A 24,233-nucleotide genomic window follows, 5' to 3' on the forward strand; every position below is an offset into this window, starting at 1 on the left:
GTGCCCTCTTTATAGTGGGACGAAGAATTAATGTTAAACGTGCCAGGGAGTTTGCAATTGAAATTGCAAACAGTTTAGTCTTCCCAACATAGAGATAACTCCATGGTTTCTTGCAAGGCAACTGGTATGGGATGAAATATTTCTAAACAGCTTTCTTGCATAGAAAGGGAAAGATGGGGAGGAAGGACAATGAATGAGTATATTCTTGAAGGAACAATCTCTTTGGAGGAATAAAGGGACTGAGAAGTTATCTTACTGTCTTTTAAAAGAGGTCACCCAAACCATGTGAAATCCCCATAAACAGACATTATCTTCAATTGTGGAGTTCACAGAAGAGTATCATCAGGTTTCCCTGTGTAATATCACACTGTCTGGTCTCCTCTGTTGCTATATTACAAGTTCTCTCAGCTGGTGACACATAGCCTCGGGGGTGAGATGTGCAGCCAGCTGTTAAAAGGCCACATCACAGTTCACGCACACTCTTCCAGCTATTGGGTAATATTGCTATTTGATTAATGTACACTGCAATGATAGGAGTCGGGTGGCAGAATCCTTGGGAGAACAAAATGGGACCAACGGGACCTCTGATGGTTGTAAGATGTAACACAATAAGAATTTAGGAAAAATAAGTAGATGCAGGACATCTAGCCCCTTGTGGCTGCTTCAGCATTCAAGGCTGTTCTTTTACCTCAGTACCATTTTCCTGTTCTAAGCACATGTCCCATGATTCCCTTAATAACCAAGAATTTATCGATCTCTGCCTTGAATACACTCACTGACGGCACCTCCATAGCCCTCCCGGATAGAAAACTCCAAAGACCAGCATCCTCTAGGTGAAGAAGTTTCTTTTCGTCTCGTTACTGAATGGTTGAAAACAGAGAAGTGTTATCCATGCATCCTGTCAAGCTCTGTAAAAATATTTATGCTCAATGAGGTCAGCTTTCATTCTTCTAAACTAAAATGTATATAGGCCTAGTCAATTTAATCACAGAACAATCCATTCCTACCCCCTCCCACTCCCACTCCCACTCCACTACTTCCTGTGTTGTTCCTGGATTCGAGCTGGTGAACCTTCACTGCACTCCCTCTCACAAGTGCGTCCTTCCTTAGGTACGATTTGCACACAATATTCCAAGTGTGGTCTCACCAGAGCTCTACATAATTGCAGATGACATCTTTAATTTTGTTGCCACTTTAATTCTCTCTCCCACTCCCCACCTGATCTTTCTGTCTGTGGCCCCCCCGCACTGTTACAATGAAGTCCAGAGCAAACTTGAGAAACAACACTTCATCTTTCATCTGGGCACATTGCAGCCTTCCGGGCTCAATATCAAATTCTCCAACTTTAGGTAACTCGCTCTTTCTGTTTGTTTCAGAACAGGTCATATCAGTCTGTCATCATTTTGGTTCAGTTTTTCTTTTTCTCCTAGTATAGCCCGGGCTGCTGGGCATGCACCACAGCCCTGCTATTAACAACACATTGCACAGACAAATAACCATTGTGTGTTTCTGACTGCTACATTCTCTCATTTGGTCTCGCCCTATCGAAGTTATTCCCTTTGTTCTGCCCATCTCTCCCCACCTTCTTTGCCACTGAAAGCTAACTTGTTTTCTCTCTTTCCCTGTTCTGGTCTCAGACTTGAAACATTAACTCCGTTTCACTTTTCACAGGTGCTGCCTAAATTGTTTCCGGCAATTCCTGTTTTTATTTCAAGTTTCCAACCTCTACATTTTGTTTTTAATTTCCACCTTCCCAATTGTTTGGTGCACCTGCACAATAACTTTTAGTAGGTGCATTGTGGAGGATCGTGGCTGTCACGTGACAGCACTGCCCATTATCTGGTCGAAAGATACTCCACTGTCAATCAAGGTTTGGCTCCACCCCACCCATCAGTTCACACCTGACCGTTGGCCCCTTTAAGCACCTTTCTACCTGGCTTCGGGCCATTGGCCTTTGTGATAAGACTGTGTTCAGAGTCCTTGTCCTTCGAGACCTCGAATCTGTTTCACTACAGTAGGTCATGGTCTGGCTCTGTTTGTGTGGGTGCAAGATCTGTGTGTGTATGTGTGGATATGCCCATGAGCCTGCGGTTGGATGAATGTGTATTATCTACTTGCCTGACCACAGACTCCTGAGCTCCACCATGGCAAGAGATCCAGGGCAGAGAAAATGCTTTCAGAACTTCATTAAAGTATCCTTGAAAAGTGTAGCATCCTCGCCAATTTATCTAATTCCCTGGCCCATGACTGCTTAAAGTGGTAAAAAAGCATCTTGGATGGTACTGAACACCTTGGGTCTCTATAGCAGGAAGACACAGATATTATGCACAGATAGCTGAAGGAGCACACAATGTCCCCAAACACACAACTACCTGCTCTGTCAAGCACTATCTGCCTATCCTGTGGTACAATCTGCAGATCCCCCTAGGACTCTTCGATCAGTTCAGAACCCACTGAATTGGAGTGGAAACAAATCATCCCCAATCTCAAGAGAATGACTAAGAAGTGTGTGTGCACAAGCATGTGCATCTATGTGAGGTATGTCTATGTGATTTGAGTGTGTTTGTGTTTGGTGTGTGTGTGTGTGACTGATGTGTGAATATGATGGGTGTGTGTGTGGTGTTTGTGCACACATATGTGTGTTTGTGTGTGTGTAAATACACATGTATGCTTTCCTTTCTCAACACTGTTCCTCTGCATCACCATACAGTTCAAATGATGGATCCCCTGTACCCAAAATTTCCTCTTTCCATGCACAGATGCTGACCGGCCTGCAGAATGTTTTGTTTCACATTCCAGAATCCCATGTTTTGTTGCTCAGAGATGGATAAACACAGTTACTCCATTTTTGAGCTATTTCTTTTCTATCCACAGGGATTTGCCAAGACTGCCAATAATTTAAATTAAGGATGAACTGTGATTTCTTTTTCGATGGTGGCTTGCAATTTCTGAAAATATGAATAACCTCCAAATACATTTCGTTTTTATACCCTGCCTCTGCACATGCAGATGTAGGACCATCAGTTACTCATGGTTTCAATGAATGGCTTTCAACGACTGTTGGTTTTCATCATCAAAGGCTGCTTGTCAACTTGATCTGCAGTGCACCTCCTCATCTTGCACATTTCCAGCCTTCTTCTCCTGGCAAATCGGAAAGGAGTCTGTCCCTAACTGGAAGGTGGAAGACTGAAATTTGGAAATGATGCAAAGGAGAAGCTGAGCCCAAATCTGCATTTACGTGAGTTCCAAATAAAGCAATCTCACAGTCAAAGAAACATAATCCTTACACTTTAGGGCATCAACACTAGTATTTGCATATAATGATGCATGAATACATGCCGCTTCATGCAAGCACACTTATGCTAATGTTTCGGCAGCAGGTACAAGCATTTTCATGTATTTTTCTGGTCACTTAAATCAATGTTTATTGATGCTGTGTAAATAGGCTTTTTGATGAGCCATACCAGATACTCAGGTTACACTAATTAAGGCCTTGTAGCGGTTGCTACCGCGGAATAAAACAAGACTCTACTCGGAGGGTTGCCAAACAGAACTGGTTTATTTTCCCGCCTTGCGCGGGCCCTTTAAGGGAGAAAAACTCCCGCCCAAAAAAAACCGGCAATGACGTAAGTCCTACGTCATCAGGACTTTCCCGCGCGCGGGTTCTCCCCGTCGCTCGGAAAGACGAGGCCCGCCGCCATCTTGGGCCTCGTCGCTCCGACGCCGCGCGACCCGACTGCCGAGCCGGTTCGCCCGACTGGACGGTGAGTCGCCACAGCCTGTCCTTTTATTTTCTTGTTCTTGGCATTGTTGTATCATCAGAGATTAGTTACTGTAAGATTTGCCTTGTGGACAAATCACACACTTCTTGGTGTGAACAAATTCAGATCTTTTATACAATGAAAATCATGGTTTCATTTTTGTATGTCTGTGCTGTGCCTTATTTAAGATTTTTCTTAGATCAAATCAGCTCAGAATGAAGGAACTGCAAAACAAGGAAACTGTTTAATCCACTGTGGCAATGACTATCTGAGTGCTTTCACTGGTGTGTTTGCTCTGTATATTTTTTAATTCACTTATGGGATGTGGGCATTGCTGGAATGCCAGTATTTATTGTCCATCCTTATATGGCATTGGGAACTTGGCAAAAAGTCATCTTCTTGAATCACTCTGGTGAAGGTGCACCCATAGTTGAATAGGGATTTATCAGGATTTAGACCCCAGGTGGTGCATAACTTGGAGAGTCCCTTACAAGTGTAGACTTTACCTTGCCTCTGTTGCTGTTGGGCATTTAGGTTGGAGAAGTCACAGGTTTTAGAGGTGCTATTGAAGTTGTCTGAATGAGTAACTGCAGTGCATTTTGTTAATGGTATACACTGCAATAAGGTACACCAGTGGTGGAGCAAATAAATATTTAAGGTGGTGGATGAATGCCAAGCACATGGACTTCTTTATCCTGGAAAGTATCAAGCTCCTTGATTGTTGTTGCAGCCTCACTCATCCACGTAAGTGGAGAATATTTCATCATGCACCTGACTTGTAGATAGTAGAAGGGATTTTGTGGAGTCATTTGTCACCTGATATCCAGCTTCAGATCTGGTCTTGTCACCACAATAGTGGGTGGTTGGTCCAGCAAAGTGTCTGATTAATAGTGACTCCCTAGGTTGTTGATGGTGGGGAATTCAGCAATAGTAATACCATTGAATTTCGATGGCTGGTGATCAAACACACTCTTGTTGGAGATGATCATTATCTGTCAGTTGTGCAGTGTAGATGTTACTTGCCACTTTTAGTCAATGTCTGAATGTTGTCTAGGTCTTGTTGCATGTAGGCCTGGGCCAATTCAGTTTCTGAGGAGCTGCAAATGGAACTGAACAGTGTGGAATCAGCACATTTTATTATATTAGACAGAAGGTTATTGATAAAGACGATAAAACTGGTGGGCCTAGGCCACTGCTGCAGTTGATTGATGACCAGCAACCATATCCATCTCCCTTTGTACAAGCTTTGACTTCAGCGGCTGGAGAGGTTTCCACTTGATTCCCAATGACTTCAATTTTACCAGGGCTACTTGATACCACACCCAATCAGGACAGCCTTGATACCTATGGCAGTCATTCTCACCTTAGCTGTGAAATTCAATTCTTGTGTTTGTGTTTGGGATAAGGATGTAATGAGATCCAGAGCTAAGCAAAATCCAAGCTGAGCATTGATGAAAGGTAACTGACATATAGAGTCGGTGACAGCTTCCATTACTTTGCTGATAATTGACAGTGGGCAGAAGGGGTGATAATTAATTGTATTGGATTTGTTCTGTTTTTTTGTGGATAACAGCTACCTATGCAGTTTTCTACACCATAAGAGCTACTGTGTAGCAGCTATATTGGAATAAGTTAATTAGAGGCTCAGCTAGTGCTGGAACCCAAGCCTGGTATGGAGGCTCCAATGCACAGGATCGAAAGAGAATGCAGAGGGTTGTAGAGTCAGCCGGCTCCATCACAGGCACAACCCTCCCTGTTATCAGGGACATCTTCAAGAGGTGGGTATATACCCCAGATGGAGTATATACCCCAGGCATATACCCCATCTTCATGACTGGGTATATGCCTGGCCCTCTTTCTTCACTTAGCTGTTTAACTGTCTACCAGTACATATTACAGACCTTGGATTTGATCCGTTGGTTGTGGGACCACCTAGCTCTATCTGTTCCATGCTGCTTTGGTTGTTTAGCATGCATGCAGTCCTGAAATATTAGTTTGTCGTTGTTAGGTATGCCTAGTGTTGCTGCTGCTTCAAGCCTCTTGGATCCAGGTTTTGACATCTGGTTTGATGGCAATAGTGAAATGAGGGATATGCTGGGCTGTGAGTTTACAGATTGTGGTGGATTACTGTTCTGAGTCATATGTGGGCCAGACTGGGCAAAGGTGGCAGATTTCCTTCCCCAAAGGACATTGTTGAACCAGCTGGATTTTATGACTGGCAGTTTCATTGTCTCCATTATGGAGACTAGCTTTCTGTGGTATTCCAAACTATTTAGCTAATTGAATTTGGATTCCACAATTGTTAAGGGTGGGATTTGAACTCAACGTCTTCAGATCATGGATCCTGTCATCTGGATTACAAATGTAGTCATTTGACAATAATCCAAAAACTGAATACAGAAGTTGCTGGAAATTTAGATCTTCCATAAGGTCGAAACATGCAATCATCCAAAGACAAAGTAGTTTTGGTCTAAAACATTTAAGTCCATTCCCCTCTCTTATGACCCATCTCATCCCTCTCTTTCTGCTGCCTGATCTGCTGATTATTTCCAGCATTTTCATTTTCATTTTATACCCTGCTCATTCTTCCCCCATATTTGTTCATATATTTCTTTAAACAGGAACAATAGAAGCAGAGTGGGCCATTCAACCCCATAGGTTTGCTCTGGTGTTGAATTAGATTGTAACTGGATTCCTCAATTCCACTTCAATTCCATTTCTTTCTTTGCTGAATACATAACAAAGATTTGTCTGTCTTGAATGCTCTGATAGATCCATATTTCACAATCCTTTTGGTAAGGAGCTCTAGATTATTATTACACTTTTATGTGGAAAAAGTGCTTCCTGACTTTATTCTAGAATGATTCCTCAATGAACAGAGATTGCTGGAAATACTTAGTAGGTCAGGAAGCATCGGTGACAAGAGAAGCAAAGCTAATATTTCAAGTTAATGCTCCTTTTTGGAAGTTCTGATGGAAGGTCATTGCTTTAAATCAATAATTCTCTCTCCACTGATGCTGCTTAACCTGTTGAGTATTTCCAGAATTCTCTGTACTATGTCAGATTTCAAGCATTTGCATTTTGCTTTTGAATGATTAATTCCCCAACCAAGTGAAGGGGTCTCTATATTTATCCTATAATTTTAAAAACTGCCTTCATATCACCCGAATAGCATATTGGTTAAGTTACTGGACAAGTATCCAGAGACCTAGACAGTTGATCCATAGCCATGAGCTTGAATTCCAACAGAGCAGCTGAAGAATTTAAATTCAATTTATATAAGAAGCCAGTTCTAGTAATGGCAACCACGAAGCTGCTCGATTGTCATTAAAATGTATCCAGTTCACGTATGTCTTTCAGGGAAGAAAATCCTTACCTGGTTTGGTCTATAGAGAACTCCAGACCCATGTGGTTGATATCTAACAGACTCCTCAGTTCAAGGGCAATAAGTATGTATCAAGTTTATACAACAGAATACATACTCTCAAAATTAAAATTTAAAAATTGCAAATGCAAAATCTGAAAATAAAATGCTGGAAACACAAAGTAGGTCAGGCAGTGCTGTGGAAAGAGAAACAGAGTTAATGTTTTAGGTCAAGATCCCTTTTACAGAACTGAGAAAGAGGAAAAAACAAGTTAGTTTTAACTTTCAGAAAGGATGGAGGAGGGATAGATAAAACAAAGGGAACATCTCTGATAAGGCTGCCAAGGTGATAAGCTGCAGATGAAGCCATCAGGTTGATAGGTTAATGAATAAGGTTAGAGAGAAAGAAAACAAAGGAACTTATAAAAGTTGTGAAATGCAGAGCTGTGGGAAATGCCCAGTAGGTCACGCAGTGCCAGTGGAGAGAGAAAAACTGTGTTAATATTGCAGATGGATTGCTTCCTGCAGAACTAGGCAGAGGAAGCAAGTTACCGGAAGTTGTTGAATTCAATATTGAGTCCAGAAGGCTGCACTGTGCCCCAATGGAAGATGAGGTACTGTTCTGCTAGCTTACGTTGGGCCTCGTTAGAACAGTGCAGGAAGCCACATACACATAGGTCAGAGTGTGTGTGGGCTGGATGCAGGCATTGGGAAGTTCAGGACAGTCACTGTGGGTGCTCTGCAAGGCAGTCACCCAAAAACTTATCCAATTCCCCTTTAGTGTTTATAGTTCCATCGTCCCTTATGATAAAGCAGTTCATGTTCTTGTAATGCCAACAATACTGACACCCCTAATCTTTCCTGGTATATCCCTTTCTTGAGCAATTGCATCAAGTTTGCAACCTGTGATCCTTTGTTGTATTAAATCTGGTTTTGAAGAAATTTACTACTTCTGCCATCTCCTCAGATTTAGGGCATGAAAATATTTTGTTTTAATCACAGAAAATACAATTTGTAGGTTAAGGTAGCTGCCTGAGGTTGTGACTGCTCCCTAAGAAGATTACAAAATGTACTATGGTACTGTTTGCTGAACAGCAAGGTGATCTTGGAAAATCTGGACATTTTTTCTTTGAGAAAATGAAAGCTAAGTGAGATTGATCATTTATCTCATTGCTGTCAGTAGGACCTTCCTTTACTCAAATTTCCTGCTATGTCATTGCCAATGTCCAAGATAGCTGTAAGAGGAAAATGTTCATTCATTTGCTGAGACTTGATTTCAATCATTAATTATCACACAATTACAACCCTAATGGAAACAACTTTTAACAATTTGTAAAAAACAGCTCAACATCTCTCTCACAAAGAATTGCAGATTGACCTATTTTTATGTTTGAACCATCCTAAAGCTCATATCAATCTCTCACAATGAGTTGTTACTGGAAATTTTTGCACCTTATGACCTGCCAAGCACTCTTCAGCAACACTTCCTCCTGACCAGAACAAAGGGGTTTTCCTGCCCATTTATCTTTCAGACTTTCTCAGTCACTACCCAACTGCTGAGGAGCTGACGCAAGGTGAGGCAGCCTACATGAGATGGTCTTGCACCATTAGCCAAAAGATGAGATTATTTGCAAGTTATACTGTTTCTTTTGTGTTAGTGGAAAACCTGAATCACACTGATGCTGCAACAGTTACATAGCTGGGCCACAGAATAAGTGGTCAAACTCAATGGAGCTGGCATCTTGTCGGAAAGGTTATTTCTTATGCCTGTCATTCAAACCTACTTCTGTCAGCAGTGTAGTGTAAGAAAGGGAGCAGCTGAATGCGTGAGTGTGAGCTTAATGTAGGACAGTAAGTTTCAGAAAAATACAGCTTATGTTGTCAGACTGGAATGTCTGGAACTGTTGCAGATAAACCTCAGCTCTCATTGCTGCAGACATTTGTCAACAGGGTGTCCTTGGACTGCTCCTGAAATTCTGTCTCTTTATATCTCACACTGCTCTTATCAGACAGCGAGTGCTGTGTCTCTCTTCCACAAGCGTCGAGCAGGGATTACCAATATTGGACAAAGGTGTTTTATAGAAATACCTCCAATAGTTTTTAACCCTTTCATATTTAGCTACATCCTCCACGTGATTTGCCCACTGCATAATTTTCTGCTGTTTCCATAGAGATTATTCATATGATGTTATCTCTAGGTTGTTAGGCTTCTTTCTATTCAATGAAATAGTAATGAAATTTTTATCTTGTATGTGCATGTGAGCCCTGCATAAAATAGCAAAAGGATAGATCTCAGTGGAAGTACCATTAGTTTGACAATGTCATGATTCAGCATGTGCCATTTGAGGATCTTAACTGCTGACAACAAAAAAGCCTAATCACAGACATAAAATTTCACTGAAACCTTCCTCCTCAGTTACAGCTAGAACCCACAGGCTAAATATGGACAGACTAGGCAGGAAGCTGTTGTTTACTAAGGCAGGTCAAAGTAGTTTCATTACAGGTTAATGTTGTAATCTCTGCCTGGGTTCCAAAATTCCAGATTTGAGAAAATATTTTTCCTGATTTTATTAGATTTTTGGTTTCATTGCAACATTGGAGTGGCTTTTTTTTCAAATCACCTCTTACCATTTTGCCTCCGTTCCTTAAAACTGATAATTTAAACTGGGGTGGAATTCATGGTATTAGTATTCAGGACTGACAGGCCGAAGTGTATTTATTTCAATGCTACGAGTATTATGGGTAAAACAGATGAATTTAGGGCCTGGATTAGTACATGGAACTAAGGACTTGTAGCCATTACGGAGTGTTGGTTGAGAAAAGGGCAGGACTGGCAGCTCAACGTTACAGAATTCAGATAGGGAGTTGCACTACTGATGAGGGAGAATATCATGGTGGCGCTTAGAGAGGACATCCTGGAGGGCTCATCCAGTGAGGCAATATAGGTAGCGTCCAGAAAGGTGCAATCACTATGATGGGGTAATGCTATAGGCCTCCCAATAGCCAGCGGGAGATAGATGAACAGATATGTAGGCAGATTATGAAAAGTTGCAGTAGATGACTTTAATTTCCCCAATATTGACTGAGACTTTAGTGCCAAAAGCTTAGATGGGGCAGAATTTCTTAAGTGCATCCAGGAGGGTATTTTGAGAAAGTACATAGATAATCAAACTGGGGAATGGGCCACACTGGACCTTTTATTGGGAAATGAGCCTGGCCAGGTGATCAGAATTTCAATGAGAAAGCATTTTGGGAACAGTGATCATATCTATGTAAGTTTTCAGATAGTTACAGATAAGGATAAGACTGAACCTTGTAGGAAAGTGCTACATTGGGGAAGGCTAATTTCAACAGTGTTAGGCAAGAGCTGGGGAGAGTAGATTGGGAGCGGATGTTATTGGGCAAGTCCACATCTGACATGTGGGAATCATTTAAAGGTCAGCTGGTTAGAATTCAGGGCCAACATGTTCCTGTGAGGAAGAAAGACAAAGGATGGCAAAATTTGGGAACCTTGGATGACAAGATATATAGTCAAAAAGGAAAAGGAAGCATATGTGAAGTTTGGGAAGCTGAAATCAGACAGGGTCTTTGAGGAATATAAAGTAAGCAGGGGAGAACTTAAACAGGGAATTGGGAGGCTAAAAGGGGCCATGACATGTCTTTGGTGAGTGGGATTAAAGAGAATCTGAATGCATTTTATATACGCATTAAAAACAAGCGGGTAACTATGGAGAGGGAAGGGCCACTCAAGGAGGGAATTTATGCCTGGAACCAGGGGAATTGGGTGTGGTACTAAGAGAGTACTTTGCATTGGTATTCACCAAGGAGAAGTAAATATAGGACAATAAGAGCAGGGAGAGGTAAGCTGATGTTCTAGGGCATGTTGGTATCAAGAAGGAGGAGGTGTTGTGGCTCTTGAAGAACATTAAGGTGGGTAAGTCTGCAGGTCTGGATGGGATCTATCACATGTTATTGAGAGAGGCAAGAAAGGAGATTGCTGGAGCCTTGACAGAGATCTTTGTATCCTCTTTAGCCACAGGCAAGGTCCCAGAGGACTAGAGAATAGCCAATGTTGTTCCTCTGTTTAAGAAGGGCAATAGAGACAATCCAGGAAATTATAGGCCGGTGAATCTTACATCAGTGGTAGGGAAAATATTGGAGAAGCTTCTTAGGGATAGTATCTACTTTCATCTGGAAAAGCATGGACTTATTAGGGATAGTCAACATGGCTTTGCTTGGGAGGTCATGTCTTACAAACTCGATTGAGATTTTTGAGGAGGTAACGAAGATGATTGATAAGGGTAGGGCAGTGGATGTTGTACACATGGACTGTAGTAAAGCTTTCGACAAGGTCCCTCATGGTAGGCTGATCCAGAGGTTAAGGCATAGGGGATCTATGGGGACTTGGTAGAATGCATCCAAAATTATCTTGGCCATAGAAGACAGAAGGTAGTGGTGGAGGGGTGTTATTCTGACTGGAGGTCCGTGACCAGTGGTGTTCCATAATGATCAGTGCTGGGACTTCTTTTGTTTGTGATACATGATTTGGATGAAAGTGCAGGTGAGATGATTAGTAAGTTTGCAGATGACACAAAAATTGGTGGAGTTATGGATAGTGAGGAAGTTTGTCAAAGGATTCAGCAGGATACAGAACAGTTGGAAATGTGAGCAGAGAAGTGGCAGATGGAGTTTAATGCAGACATGTGTGATGGGTTGCATTTTGGGAGGTCAAATGTAAGATAAAAGTATACAATAAATGGCAGGACCTCTAGAAGCATTGATCTTGGGGTGCAAGTCCATAGCTCCCTGAAAGTGACAACACAAGTAGATAGGGTAGTAAAGAAGGTGTATGGCATACTTGCCTTCATTGGCCAGGGGGTTGAGTATAAAAGTCAGGAAGTCATGTTTCAGCTGTATTAAACTTTGGTTAGACCACATATGGAGTACTGTGTGCAGTTCTAGTCATCACATTACAGAAAGGATACGGAGGCTTTGGAGAGAGTGCAGAAGGAGTTCACTAGGATGTGGTCTGGATTAGAGAGTATTAGCTCTAAGGAGAGGTTGGACAAACTTGGATTATTTGCTCTGGAGTGTCGGAGGCTGAGGGGCGACCTGCGATAAGTATATAAAATTATGAGAGGCATAAATAGGGTAGATAGTCAGACTCTTTTTTTCCCAGCTTGGAAATGTCAAATACCAGAGGCCAAGGCTTTAAGGTGAGGGAGAAAGTTTAAAGGAGATTTACAAGGTGTGTTTTTTACACAGAGAGTGGTGGGTGGCTGGAAGAGGCTGGGAAGGGAAGTGATGGAAGCAGAAACGATAGTGGTGTTTAAGGCACATGAGCGGGCAGGGAATGGAGCGAGATAGACCATGTGCATGCAGATGGGATCAGTTTGGATTGGGGGGGGGGGGGTGGGCTGATGGTCCTGTTCCTGTGCTGTACTATTCTATGTTCTTAATTATCCAACACAATTACAAAAGAAATTATTTGACAGGATTTTCGTACCTTTCAGTTATTATGATCACTGATATCCTTTTTTAAGTAGATTCATAGCAACTTTTAAAATGGATTTGGATTAATGTCTGAAATGTGCAGAGTTGTGTGACAAGGATATGACAATCTGCTGAGGCTGTGACTGAATAAAATTTAAGTTTATATTTTTCTCAGTGCTGAACTAAAATGCCAACCTGGATTGTGTGTCTAAATCTCTGGGATGGGGTTTGAACCTGGCACACAGAGGAGGGATACTATCATTTTGCTAAGGCTGATACTCCTAAATTCCCACCTGCTATCCTTGCTCTGGATTCCAGATGCATGATGCGTGGATAATTCTATTTAGCCATTGCATTTTTAAAATATTTATCACTAATTCTGCCTTCTCTATTATTAAATATTAATTTTAATACTATATACTTTAGTCATTCGATTTTATTTTTTGCTTTCTCTGTTTTCATTTAGTTCGTTTTTTACCTTTTCCAGTTTATGTCTCTTTCTTCTGAAATCTAGACAATAAAGAAGCAGGCACTGGGGATTTTATTCCATGAGATTTTTCAATCTGACCCTTTATGTCTATTCCCTCATGAGGACATGGGAGATGGAGAGGCTGTGAGGGGCTGGGGGGAGAGGTGGTGGGTGATGGTGGCAGTGGCAGTGTGGTCTGGTTGGTATTCTGTCCAGAGATATGAGGGCATGGTCGAGTTGGCACTCCAGCAGAACACTACAGCACTGTCACTGTCTCCTTCTTTCCAAGGAGATAAGCCAAAGCTTTGTCAACCTTCCCAGATGGATATAAAAGATTGAATGGCACTAGTTGAAGGAGAACAAGGGAGCTTACCATGCTATCTTTCCCAATATTATCTCAAACAACATCCCTAAGAACTCCCGTGTATGTTTCATCTCATTGCTGTTCTGAGACTTGGTATGTGCAAATTGTTTGTTCCTGCATTATGGCTCCTAATTATTGCAATGGCTAAACTTCAAAAGAACTTCATGGACTCTCGTGCCCATCGGGAGATCATGAGGTGTGAACAGCATTCTATAATTGCAAGTCTGTTTTCTTTTAAATTTAATTTTCCTAACTTTTAAAGAGAACTACTATAGTGACAAACAATTTGTGAATATTTCACGTTATTAGTTAGCCCTTCATTTTATGCATCTCAATTAAATGCTTCAGTTAAATTTTGTTCCCTCACAAGAGATCTAGAAAATGAGAAGAGATTTCATAGTCCTCACTTTTTAAAACTGTCTCAAATTTCTGATCACATTGATTTGCTAGACTTCTGATGCCTTTGTCCCTCATGGAAATGGGTGCTTGTTTGTGTAACCTACTTTCTTTGGTATATTGAATATGAAAATTGGGCCATTCTTTGTGATCATTGCTTACAGAGATGGAAAGTACATTATCTTTTTGTTTGAACAGTGACATGATTTTCTGCTTTGTGTTGTTGTTAACCTAACCATACCTGGGCAAGCCATTTTTTACTCTGCTCACATGACTGATCTCTACCAATCAGGTCACTCATCTATAATATTAAGGAAAATAGATGTCATCTCTCGTATTGTTAGTGATTGTAAATGTTATGATCATTTTACGGTAATTCAAGGATATGATGACACATATACCTTGTCTTTTAAAAACTGATGATTCTTCTGATGCTTTCAGACAATCTACGTTGACGGTTCAGTGCAGTACTGAGGGAGTGCAGCATTTTTCAGAGTTGTTGTCTTTTGGCTGAACCCCAAAGCCCCATCTGTTGAGATGAACATAAAAGATCTAATATCATTATTTAAAGAAAAGCATTGGACCACTTCTTGGTGTTCTGGATGATATTTATCCTTCAACCAACAACAAAAGAACAGAATATCTTGTCATTATCTGATAGCTGATGGAAGCTATGTTGTGGCACAGTAACATCCTATGTATTCAATAGTACAGCCATGATGACACTTCATTATGTTATTGCATGTAGGACTCTTGGTGACATACTGACATCATGAAAGACCATATGAATGAAATTCATTCTTTCTTGCATCGAACTTTCTTGGTTTAATGATGGATAAATTATTGGTACTTAAAAACAATACTACCATAATTTGTTCTAAACATTCCAGTAACTCTTCTAAATTTATGGATGGGTTTTGAAGGTTGGACCCTAAGTCCCACTCTCTTCCTGAGCATGTTGTCATTCCTGTCTGATGTAAGCTGCAGCCAGACTTCTACAAGAGTTCTTGATTTTTTTGTCCTTTTCACTGAATCAAATTATCCTGCTGTTGTTGCTGACATGCTCTGTTTTGAGGATTTTGAATGTATAAATCAGTATCAGTTGGGGCAATCTGCTTACATACCACTTTTTTCTCGGATGCAAGTTTCCTTCAGTAAATGTTGTCTGTCTGAATATTTGGAAATGAGGAGGGGGAAATGACTAAACGATTCAAACAGGTAAGAAGGCCAAGCACGGTAGTGTAGCAGTTGGTGTAACGCTATTACAGCGCCAGCGACCCAGGTTCAATGCCCGCCGCTGTCTGTAAGGAGGTTGTACGTTCTTCCCGTGTCTGTGTGGGTTTCCTCCGGGTGCTCCAGTTTCCTCCCACATTCAAAAACATATGGGTTAGGAAGTTGTGGGCATGCTATGTTGGCACCAGAAATGTGGTGACACTTGCGGGCTGCCCCCAGAACGCTCTATGCAAAAGATGCATTTCACTGTGTTTCGATGTACATGTGACTAAAAAGAAATCTTATCTTGTCTTATCTAAGGTTTGGAGTTAATGTACTAAGAATGATAAGTGAATATTTCTGGAAATGGAGGAGTTGTTAATAGCTTCTCAAAAGTTTCTAAGAAGTTTAAAGACATTACTGACTCATGAACTTTGGAAAGTGATATATTGTCCTTTTTGATTCCCAAAATCAAATGAACCTTTCAATTCTAGATTCACTCTCTACACTCATGCTGTACATGACTGGCAAGAGATTGATCAGCAGAAGATGAATGTGTAATTTATTCATTCCTGTCAATGTTTGTCACCCATAGCCACATTTTCTACCAGTTCGTTGTTGTGTGGGTAAAACAGAAACAAGATTGCTGTGGCTTCATTATAATCACTTATTTGGTAGTGTTTGGCATTAAAAGCTAGTTTTCCCAAAGCAAGTTGTTCCTTAAGCAACACACAAAGATGTTTCACTCCATTTCTCGTCCTTTTTAAGCACTTTTTTTTGTCTGGATCTATGTTTTCAGAATCATAGAACGGTTACGATATGAAGGAGGCCATTTGACCCATTAAGTTCATGATGACTCTATGCAAAAATAATTCAGCTCTTCCCACTGCCCTGCATTGTGCACATATGTTTTCCTTTCAAGTACTTATTCAATTTTCCTTTGAATGCCAATACTGAACCTGCCTCTGCTCTCCCTGACAATGCCTTCTAGGTTCCAGCCATTTGCTGCATGTAACATTTAGTTCTTTTGCCGGTCACCTTCTATGTCCTCTGGCTCTTGACCCTTCTGCCAGTGGGAACAGTTTCTCCCTCTAGCAGTTCTGGGTAGATTCTGAATGATTTTATATATGTCTATCAGATCTCCTCTCAGCCTTCCCAGTTCTAAGGAGCACTGAGCCAGCTCCTCCAGTTTATCACATAACTAAAGCCTTTGAAATCATTCTAACAAATCTCTTTTGAATTCGCTACCTCACTTTCCTAAATCCATTTGTGCTCAACCAGTGATTTGTTAAGGTTCTTCATAATTTCCTTGCTCTTGTACTCTGTGCCTCTATTTATAAACTCCCAGGTTCCCTTTACTATTTTAACCATTTTCTCAACAAACTCTGCCACTTTCAATGATTTATGCACATATGTCCCAGATTTCTCTTTTCCTGAACTCCTTTTAGAATTTTTCCCTCTGGTTTATGTTGCCTCTCCTTGTTCTTTTGACCAAAATGTAATAGTTTGGTGTTAAATTTCATCCGTCATATGTTCTACCACCCTGTCTGCATCCTCCTCACAATTGACTACCTACCAAGTTTACCACCGTCTGGAAATTTTGGAAATTGTGCCCTGTACATCCAAGTCCAAGTTATTAATAGAAACTATAAATGTTGGTCCTAGAACCGACCACTGTACAACCTCTCCAGTCTGAAAAACAACTGTTCATTGCTAGTCTCTGATTCCTGTCACGTAGCCAGTTTTCTATCCATACTGCAACTGCACCTTCTGCCAACAAGCTTCAAATGTTTTTAAACAGTGATACCTTGTTCCACAAACACTTGCTTGCAGCACTGCATTCCTAACAATATCTTGTGATCTATTGTCTCTGCTTTCTTTTCCGCCCACAGAAAAGAAATGAACGATGCTACAGTGAATACCTTTATGAACAAATACCTTTTACACCACAGTTTGCCATACCCTTGCCAAGTCCGGCGCTTCAATTAACTGCCAATACAATTGGCTTGTATTGAGTTAAGCCACGAATAACGCATTTCAAGGTGGGGGGGGGGGTCATATTAATTATTTTACCTTGCATTAATAAGGATATATGCTGATGAATGCTTACACATGTACTCTCATGTGAATAATTGCTTCCCTTTTTATTTTACTGAGAAAGGCCATGGTCCACACTGGAGAAAAACATAGCTCAAGAAATAATTGAGATAATTTAAGTCAATCAAGAAGAAAGGAAATAGTGTAACCCGCCCCCCGGAGGTCTTATGTTGACCTTTCCCCATTCTTCACTATTCTTTCTTCATCTTCACATATTTCCCTCTTCATTCCCCACCTCTTCCGTCCCCACCACCTATATCAACTTCAAGATCCTTGTTGCTTTGTCTCTTGGCTCAAAGAAATCTTCTAACCAAAACTCATTCTCAATTTGTCTTTGCAGAACATTGCTGGTGACTTTTTGCCTTTCTGTGGCTTTTCCTCCCCCCTCCCTTTGCGTGCTGATCTGCCACGCAATACTTAAAGGTCTACCAGGTCTTCACACAATATCCTTTGGGATGCTGCAAGCAAACATAATGCACGTTGGTCAAGGGGCCTGTATGGTTAAAAGAAGATGAGATAGATTAAGAAGCAGGTGCAGAATCATGGTAAATTTTTGTTTTACCTGAGAATGGTAAAACAAAACCTGAGAAAGTTTGGTTTTTAACTGTTTGTTCTAGTTCATTGATACTTTTAATCTGTGACTATCAGCATAAGGGATTACTTAATGAAGTATTGTGTAACATCCCCACTATTAGGTTTCACATCACAATTATTTACTCTTGAAAGGAGGATTATATTGAATTGAATATTACACCACATAGTTTAAGCATAACAGTGCCAGGTTTGATTTCCAATCTGGGTTGAGTGTGCTGTGCTAGATGGAATGATATTTGGGTGCCAAAATGTCCCTCAATAATGATGGACAAGAGAAAATTTTTCTTTGAAAAAGGGGCACGTATGTAGATGTATGCCTCAAACCCCAGATAGGAAGCATCTATTTGACTTGCATACACAAGGCATCAAGAAAGATTGAGGGAAGTCCTTGACCCAGAGCTCTCACATCAGTGAGGGATAGACAGAAACCCCCTGAGAAACAACATATATGTCTATTTTCAACTGTTTTGCCGTGGTTTTCAGCCACTTGGGTTTCCCAAGAGACAGATTATAGTCCTATTAAATTTTAGTAACAGAAGAAAATGCACATAATTATACAACCTTGAAAACTCTATCCTTTAATTTCTTCAGAAGAACTGACTCTTATCGCCTGTGCTTGTCCTCAACAATGCTCAGGTGGTGCTACAACCACCACTGGGGAGCTCAGAAAGAAAGCATTTAAACTGGAATCAGTATAAAGATATCCCACATTCCACACCAGAGGAACTTCTTTCAAATGCCATTCCAGACCTAAAAGTTGGACAGTCATTTCTGTATTAGCTCAGATATTATCTTGTTTGTTTCTTTCATGATCCAGAAAAAGAATTTCCTGAAAGGAGATTCTTTTTCTGGATCATGAAAAATAGAAACAAGCTAATGTTTAGTACATGCAGCCTGGAGGTGGTCTTATTCTCATTTAAAAAAAAGAACTGTAAGACCAAGCTTGTTTGCATTTATATGCATAAGGGATATTTCCTGCTCTCTCCCTTTATATCTCCATATTTTCCATCTTTAATTAGCTAGTAATGAAAGGATTCTAGCTATTTTTTTGTATGAATATGTTCATTTTGATCAAAATTGGCATGTTATTGACAGATGAGTTTTATTATAAATTTGTGTAAAGTTGTGCATTTTAGTTAGAAGAATAAAAAGACTCAGGAAGTATAAAGGAACAAAAAGACAAAGGAATAAAAAAAAGACAATTGAAGTCCAGGGGGTACATTTCTCAAGTGATAGAATGGAAAAAAAGGCAATTATTTTAAACATGTATAGGGCCTTGGTTGGACCTCATGTTGTGTACAAATGCTAGTTCTAAACTCTGCATTACGTGAAGGATGTAAAGGTTCTGGAGAAAGCACAGAAAGAACTTGCAAGGTCATTATCAGAGCTGATTAATCGTATCTGATATCAGGAAAGATTAAACTCTTCTCATATTTCCTTGTGACAGAGAAGGAGGCCATTTGACCCACTGAGTCTATGCTAGCTCCCAGTGTAGTTCATCAATTCAGTTTCCCCCCAACCTATTCTCTCTCAGATGCTGTCCTCCGATTCTCATACCTCCAATCAATTCTAGAGGTAATTTAGGTCACCATTTAGCCTACCAAGTGGACACTATTTGGGATGTAGGGGAAAACTGGAGCTCCCAGTGGAAACCAATGTAGTAACAGGGAGAATGTGCAGACTCCACAAAAACAGCACTTTAGGTCAGGATTGAATTGGTCACTGGTGCTGTGAGGCAGCCGCACAATCTGCTAGACTGCCACCTACTGTGCCACTTCAGAAAGGTAATGGTGAGCAACAGCTTGATAGAGAACTTCAATGTTGCTTAAAAGTTGACATAGAGCAAATGTCTCCAAATATCTTGGAATCCAAGTCCATACCTCACTGAAAGTGGCAACATAAACAGATAGGTTGGTAACGAAGATGTATGACATGCTTGCCGTCATCACTCGGAGCATAGAGTATAATTGTCAGGAAGTCACATTGCAGTTGTATAAAACTTTGGTTAGGCTGCACTTGGAGTATTGTGTGCAGTTCTGCTCACCCCATTACAGGAAGGATGAGGAGGCTTTGGAAAGGGTGCAGAAGAGGTTCACCAGGATGCTGCCTGGATTGGAAGGTATCAGCTATAAGGAGAGATTGCATAAACTTGGATTGTTATTCCTGGAGCATCAGAGACTGAGGGGAGACCCGATAGAAGTTTATAAAATTATGAGGTGTATAGATAAGATAAACAGTCAGGAATGTTTTTCCCGGGGTAGACACCCAGAACTTTTTATTCCCCAGGGAATTTATGTAGATGGGCAAAAAGATCGGTATGGATATGGTGGGCCAAAGGGCTTGTTTCTGTTCTGTACAGCTCTTATGACTCCATGAGTCTATAGAATACAGGCCTAGTTTTCTCAATCTGTCATATGGCAAACCCACCATCCATGAAACTAATCTGGTGAATCTTTCAGGCACTTTCTTTCAGGCAGGTATATAGTTTTTAGATAAAAAGACCAAAACTGTACACCATACTCCAGATGCCTTACAGGACCTTACATAACTGTGGTGGGAATATTTTTCTCCTACACTCAAATCCTCTTGTAATAAAGGCCAACGTACTATTTGTCATCCAAAACACTTGCTTCTCCTGCATGTTGGCTTTCAATGATTTGTGTTCAAGGACATTAAATTCCCTTTGAATATCAACATTACTCAATCTGTCAACATTTAAGAATACACACTTTTTCTGTGTTATGCTGCAAAGTAGATTACTTCACATTTTTCCATACTATTGGAATTGGTTTATTATTGTCACTTGTACTGAGGTTCAGTGAAAAACTTGTCTTGCATGCCGTTCATACAGATCACTTCATTACATAGTTTATTGAGGTAGTACAAGGAAAAACAATACAGAATAAAATGTCACAGCTATAGAGAAAGTGCAGTGCAGGTAGACAATAAGGTGCATGGTCATAACAAGGTAGATTGTGAGGTCAAGAGTCCATCTTATCATACTAGGGAACTGTTCAGTAGTCTTATAAAAGCAGGATAGAAGCTGTCCTTGAGCCTGGTGGTACATGCTTTCAGGCTTTTGTATCCTCTACCCAATGGGAGAGGGGAGAAGAGAAAATGTCCGGGGTGCATGCACTTGCTATGTTGCACTTGCTATGTTCTTCCCCACACACTCAATGTGTCTATATCTCCTGAGAGCTCTTTACATCCTTTTCCTTAATCACTATCACAGCTAGTTTTGTATCATCTGCAAACATGGAAGTATGATATTTGGTCCGTAGGGATGGTCAACTTTTATCATTGGTTCGTGCTGGGGGTGGCATGCATCATGAGACCCTTGTTCAGCCTGATGGCCGGCAAGGCCAAAGAGGTGGCATGGGACACAGAGTCCACAGAGGCGTTTGAGCAGGCCAAGCAGGCGCTGGCAAAGGCAGCCCTCCTAGTACACCCAAGAGTCGATGTACCCATGGCACTCACAGTCGACGCTTCAAGTTTATTGCTAAGCATCAAAAAAAGAGGAAGGTTTACATCTGTATGTGTTCCCACTTTTTTGGAGGGATTCCAAATCTTTATGGTGAGGATCAAAGCCACTAAAAATATTCAAGATTAAGCCTAAGGCTGATTTTGCGAGTATACAGATCTATGAATAGCAAATCATTGGATAATGAGCATAGTTTTGGAAAGCTGGACCTCAAAAGTCACTGCCTGCCAACTTGAGAAAGATCAGTTTATTCCCACTCTTTGCCCTTTGTCTATTAATCAGCTCTAAATCCATGCCAGTAAATTTCCCATCTGTTCTAGCCTTATTCACCAACCTCTTGTGTGAGACCCTATCAAACGCCTTCTGAAAATCCAAATACACCAAGTCCACTGGTTGCCCCCGTATCTATTTTACTAGTCACATCCTCAAAGAACTCAAGTAGACCAATCAAACATGACTTCCCTTTCAAAAATTCATACTAACTCTACTTAATCCTGTTATTCTTTTCAAGGTGTTCTGCTATTACACCCTTTATAATATAAATGCCAGCATTTCCCCTACCACTGAGAGGCTAAAATGTCAATCGTTTCCCGTTTCTTCTTTCTGTCCTTTCTTAAACAGTGAGATTATATTTGCTGCCCTCCCATCCACAGAAACAATTCCAGAATCTATAGAATTTTGAAAGGCAAGAACCAGCACGTCTTCTAACTCTTTAGCTGTCCCCTTCAAAATTCCTCAAGATTCATCGGCTTTTAGTCTCTCCAGCTTCTCTGCGCTGATAGGTTTAGATGTGGTGGACAGGAGGAGACCACTGGGGAATAAAAAACCTGCCCAAATGGACTTTTTCTATGCTGAACATTCAAGGTAATTCATATACTCTCTTACTAAGCTGCTCTTTAAATAACAAGGGTACTTGCCCATTTACAATACTGCCAGTGCCTCTACCCTGTTCATCTACAGTATGTAAGTTCTGTCTGTTTCAGTGACACATCTCATTCTTTTCAACTCTAGCCTGATAAACCTCTCCTCATAGGATAAATCCTCCCCACTCCAGAAATCAATCTTATTGACTTTTGTTGCACTTCCTCTATTGCAAGCATATCTCTCGTTAAACAGGGAGACCAGATGTGTACACAATGTTCCAGGTAGTTTCTCAGCAGGTCTCCTTTGCTCTTGTATTCAAATCCTCTTATAATAAAGGCCAGCATGTAACTTACCTTCCTAATGGCTTGTTGTGCCTGCATATTAATATTCAGTGATTTCCATGCAAGGGTACTCAGGTCCCTTTGAATACCAGGACCATTCAATCTCCTGCTATTGGGAAAAATGATCCACTTTTCTATTCTTCCCACCGAAGTGGATGATCTCACATGTTTTCCGCATTATATTCTATCTGCCATGTCCTTGCACATACATTCACCCAGTCCAAATCCTCCAAAGCCTTTTTTGCATCCTCCTCACAACCCACATTGACACCCACATTTGCACCGTCAGCACACTTGGAATTATTACCAATCCTCATTCCATCATAATTAACTACTTTCCATTTGAAACCTTCCATTGCTTGTAGTACAAAAGGAAAACAAAATTTGTGATGTGTAATGTCAGTGCAGTACACTAGTAACTGGGGTATCGTATTTCCATTGTAATACAGAGCATTTTCTCAGACTATTCTTTTCTGCCACAAGTCATTAAGAATCTGAGTAAGTGAAGATGATAGTCTTGTGGGCAAGGTAACAAATACATATATAGAATGCCATATCAAAGTGTGATGACATCTGTAAATCTCTCCTGGGAAGGAAAGCAAGAACATTTCACAAGTCATTGACTCAGATTCAGGTTTCAGTTACATTGCACATTTCACTTGTTTTGTGTTCTGATATGTTTAATATACTTAATTTTTCTGTTCTAAAGGATTTGCAAGTTTAGACTAACCTTCCTTTCTGTACCTATGTATGCTTGAAAAAGAGTAAATGTACAAATAACCTTTAGACAAGTAGTTAAGTGGAACAGTACCTAATCTCTTGCTGGTTGGTGAGTGTGAGGAAGGTGTGAGAATTGGGATTTAATATTTGCCAAATGCAAACATTAAAATTAATTATTTATAGAAGAAATAACAAATGAAAACAACAAATCTTGTCCTTACAATTCAGTCATAATACTTGTGGAAGTTGGCAGCATGCTAAAGCCAGGATTGTATGCTAATCTTGACACACTGCAATGTTGTACGTTAATTGTTTGAAAGAGGTTTGTTTTTAACTCAAAGCTACTGCACAAATATCAAGGGAACTGTTGCTAAGTAGGTCAAGAAGACTAATTTTCAACTCTTTTATTGAATGACATCAAGCCTTTAGGTAACGCTGTTCTTATTTATTGGATAAGTATTATATGTCACAGGTTTATCACATAACATGACTTTAAAGTAAATCTTTCTGGACTTAATCTCAAACACCACCTTTAAAAATTATTTTGGCTGATTTATAAGTGATCTCTATTTCATTTTTCCTTCCAACACGAACATTCAGTTGCACAGTGAAAATGAATCCCATGGCAGCTAGCAAAGTATTTAAGCTACGTGGTTGGGCCAGTTGTGAGTGACAGTTGGTCCTTTCCTTATAAGCACATTACAGTTGAGCCCAATTCTCTTTCCCAGGTGAGCATCGGGTGGAACAGCCAAGTAATCAGCACTGGCAAACCTGTCTGATTTTCCTATCCCTTACTTGGGTTATCAAAGAATAATATCTCTCCACTGCCATTACAGTTACAATCAGCTAACTCAGAACAAATAAGGAACTGTGCTTGAGGCCTCATGGTCTATTAACTCAAGTTACCTTTTGGTTTTTACCAATGAACCATTGCGGTGATCTCTCAGCTATTTCCTAGTACCCAAAGCAATTACGGTTTCTGGATATATTAAGAAATGCATTATTTATTTATGGAAGCAGCCGTTCTAATTTCTATTGTAGATGACTTGGTTCCTAAAGTCGTGGTCAGGACCAGCA

The 24,233-nt window shown here is 40.5% G+C and overlaps 1 protein-coding gene across 2 annotated transcripts in view; it reads left to right on the top strand.

The window, feature by feature from the left end:
* Positions 1-3,699: 3,699 nt before the first annotated feature.
* LOC127581330 (scavenger receptor cysteine-rich domain-containing group B protein) overlaps positions 3,700-24,233 on the top strand; it is a 116,423-nt gene continuing 95,889 nt past the window's right edge. The window contains exon 1 of one of the 2 annotated variants that reach the window (XM_052035642.1): positions 3,700-3,764. The gene's annotated coding sequence lies outside the window, so the exon portion shown is untranslated. The remainder of the gene's footprint in view (positions 3,765-24,233) is intronic. The other variant, XM_052035639.1, reaches the window with a different exon arrangement.

The sequence above is a fragment of the Pristis pectinata genome, chromosome 21 (genome assembly GCF_009764475.1).
Source record: "Pristis pectinata isolate sPriPec2 chromosome 21, sPriPec2.1.pri, whole genome shotgun sequence".
Classification (NCBI taxonomy): Eukaryota; Metazoa; Chordata; class Chondrichthyes; order Rhinopristiformes; family Pristidae; genus Pristis; species Pristis pectinata.